Source organism: Peromyscus californicus, unplaced genomic scaffold (assembly GCF_007827085.1).
Source record: "Peromyscus californicus insignis strain IS unplaced genomic scaffold, ASM782708v3 Scaffold_9__1_contigs__length_137607984, whole genome shotgun sequence".
Taxonomy (NCBI): Eukaryota; Metazoa; Chordata; class Mammalia; order Rodentia; family Cricetidae; genus Peromyscus; species Peromyscus californicus.
In genome coordinates, this window is record NW_026294617.1 from 47,218,413 (window position 1) to 47,222,431 (window position 4,019).

Genomic DNA, 4,019 nt, shown 5'->3' on the forward strand with positions numbered 1-4,019 from the left:
CTTTACCCACTGAGATTTCTTGTTATGTCCCTGTTGGTCTTGGGCTTCTATATTGTTGCTGGTTGTTGTTTTGGAGACGAGGTTTCTCTGTGTAGCCCTGGCTGTCCTGGAACTCACTCCGTAGACCAGGTTGCTTTAGAGATCTGCTTGCCACTGCTTCCCACATGCTGGGATTAAAGACATGGGCCAACACACCTGGCTAGTCTTGGGCTTCTTGTTGGCCTCATCAACTCTTGAAATCTAGAAAATGCAGAAGACCCACACAGAAAGAGCTGTGGCTATAGCTCAAAATACAAGTGCTAGTCTTGCATGCATGATGCCTTAGGTCTAATCCTTGGCATTGCAAAAAATCTGTGGGGTGGGTGGGAGGGAGGAACCACTGACTTGAGTTTGCACTGACAATATTTTGGAATATAGCTCAGTGATAGAACATTTTACTGAAGAAAGTATAAATGGGTACATCAAGTCAAGATGGTGTTGACATGAGTTGGATTCCCCAGGAAACTCTGAATCAGATCAATAAAACTTTGTCAAGAAGGCAAGGATGTCTAAGAAGCAGGCAGAGACGAGATGGGCAGATCGGATGGGCAAATGTTCCTTTGGACAATTCAGGTTACGTATATCCTGCCCTAATGTTTCTCAGCCTGAGAGGAGTTCCTACAGAGAAAGCACAGCACAACAGAGGGTAACTGTTCACACTAAAGAACCAGTGTGTGGCAACACTATTGCTCACCACACAGCACAGTCATTTCTCTAAATTTGGTTTTTCAGACAGTAACATCTGTGTGCACATGTCTGTAAGCAGCTGCTTTTACAGGACCAGTGACAAACTCTCTGAGACACGCCTTTAGTGCTAGTGTCTGGTCCTTTTGGACACTTTCTGATTTTGTTCCTAAACGCAAGTAGTATTTGATTATAGATCTCCTGCCTTGACTGTCTTAAAAGGATAATTAGGATCTTCTTTGGAGTTGTTCAAGTCCGAAGTAAGAGCACCAATTAGCATCACCCTACCGTCAGCATCTTCCTCTTGTACAGCCCTGAGCTCCTCCAAGGCCACCCTTAGATGGTGGGACTGGACTCATTTCCTAATGTGTCCGTGTTTTTATTTTGACTTCCTCTTTTGAATCACAAATATGTTTAGTGACATCTAGAATGGTGAATTATTTTCGGGTGTTGTGAGCATCATTTGCCCAGATCTTCCAGAGGAATCAAGCTTAGGTAGCCATCGTACTATGAACTACATTTCTTCAATAATACAACATGAACTTTAAAGACACTTCCCAATTCATAAGGTGAGGAATGAATATTTGCAGCAGGCATGAAAATTATGCTAACCTCATCATACACCACCATCGGATGTATGACAGATGTCTTTGGTGACAGGTACATTATCAACAAGCATAACATTTTGAAAGGCATCTTTTTTTTTCTGGCAATAATTTTCAAGTGTTTAAAATATTCTACAAACCATGTCATAGTCAGATGCTGTCATGTAGTCACTGTTTTTCTGTTTATAGAACACAAACACAGGCAGAGTAGATTTAAATCATTAAGGGTCCTAGAATCTTTGGAATGGTAAATGAGCACTGAACTGAAGTCACCTGCCATATTAGCCACTAATGAGAGTAGTCTGACCTGTGAAGCCAGGCATGAATTTCTCCAGGTAGCCAAGTCCAAGTTGACAACTTCCGATGTAACAGTGTTTCATATATTTATAATTATTGAAGTGCAAAAGAGATTGAGAGGAAGCTCAGTAGATGATGTAAATTTGAAAAAGTCTCCAAAGATGATGGAGGTGGGGGATGGGGGTTGAGGTGTAGTACAGAGTAGTGTTTACCTAGCATGCATGAGTTAGTTCATCTCTAACACCACACAAAAGAAAAAAAAAAACATTCAACATTTATGTTCCAAAGAGAGAAAATGGAGAAAATATTTTTAAAGAAAAAAGGTCCCAGGATATTAGCAAAATCTGTAAAAACATAAGTCAGCCAAACAGGATAAATGAATATCCACACTAGATACACTACTGTGAAGTTTCAGAAGAACAAATATAAAGAGAACAGAAAACAAGGGATAAACTATCAGGAAATGAAAAGCTAACTTGTAGAAGATTTACCATCAGTAATATTAGGGGCCAGCAGATAGAGAATAATTTCTGCAGGGTCCTATTAATTCTAGATTTGAATACAGCATTCTTGTACAAATTCAAGTGACTTAAAGCTGAGCAAAAAAACCCAAAACAAACAACAACAACAACAACAAAAAAAAAAAAACCCAACCAAACAAACAAAAAACCCTCCATGGACTATTTCTGAGAAAACTACCTGAGGCTGAATGTTTAAAAGACAATGAACAAATGAGGAAACCACAGGATTCAGGAAAGTTTTAGGTGATGCAATGGCACTTACTTGTAATCCCAGCACTCAGGAAGAGGAAGGAGAATGTTAACCTTGAGCCAACCTGGCCTATATAGTCAAACTCTGTCTCAAAAACCAAACAAAATCTTAAGAAATTCATTAATTCCACCATTAGTGTGTAATGAGGCCACATTGCATAAGAAGATTGGAAGGCTCTGAAAGACACACACACACACACACACACACACACACACACACACACACACACACACGGAGATTGTATGCCGTAAGCAGATGGCTGAAAGGCTGGGTAAATTTGGAGATACGCTAAGTACATACTTTTGTGTACATAATTAGAAATTCAGGGGAAAAGAGCACAACTATAGGGGAAAATCCAAGTATAATGAAAACTTAAGCATGGCAAGATTTTGCAGAATTAATGGAATTTAAGAGAAATGAACGATTTGTTATTTGCCCTTGCCACTGAAAGTGACAGAGGCCTTGTGATAATAAATTTATAGAACTGTAAATACATATGATCCAAGCATAGTGAGGGTTCTTCCTGGAGTAAGGAAAATGTTCTAATAGATTACAGGTTTGGTTTGTAGAACTGCAAACACACTACAAACCACAGAATTACATACTTCAAGTAGGTGAACTACATGGTATGCCAATAAAGTCTTTTCTTCATTTTTTAAAAGTCAATGAAGGGGCTGGAGAGATGGCTCAGAGGCTAAGAGCACTCACTGGCTGCTCTTCCAGAGGTTCTGAGTTTAATTCTCAGCACCCACATGGTGGCTGACAAACACCTATAGTGGGATCTGATGCCCCCTTGTGGCATAATGGCACACATGCAGATAGAGCACTCACATAAATAAATAAACCCTTTTAAAAAAGCAATGCAAATAAAAAAGCAATGCAAGGGCTGGAGAGATGGCTCAGAGGTTAAGAGCACTGACTGCTCTTCCAGAGGTCCTGAGTTCAATTCCCAGCAACCACATGGTGGCTCACAACCACCCATAATAAAATCTGGTGCTCTCTTCCGGCCTGCAAGGACACATGTAGGCAGAACACTGTATACATAATAAATTTAAAAAAAGATTTAAAAAAGCAATGCAAATAAACACTGTGAGACAGAAAAGGGGGAGTGGTGAGGGAATAAGGATACCCTGTTTACATGCCCAAGAGTTCAAAGATAACAAAGAAAACTGATATCATAGACAGAAATGGTTAAGTGTGTAGAGTACTGGCCTGGGGATGGAGTTGACGACTGAATGCTGGTCTAGCATGCACAAGACCCTGGTTTTGATCTCAAAATCCTCACCCCAGAAAGAAAAAGGGAAAAAAAGGAACCAATAAAAATACTTTTAAAAATACCTCAGTAAACATTCTAAGAAAGGGAGTAGAAAATATTGAGTTCAACTTTTATGACTTTCGTCTTTCAGGCTACAGTTAAAGAACAATATCTAAAGTTGGTGAAAATCAGAAGCATAAAAGTTAAAGAAAAATAAGCCAGGCACGGTGACATGTCTTTAATCCCAACACTTGGGAGGGAAAGACAGATTTCTGAGTTTGAGGCCAGCCTGGTCTACAGAGTGAGTTCCAGACCAGTCAGGGATACACAGTGAGACTCTGTCTAAAAAAAAGTTGGCAAAAATTAAC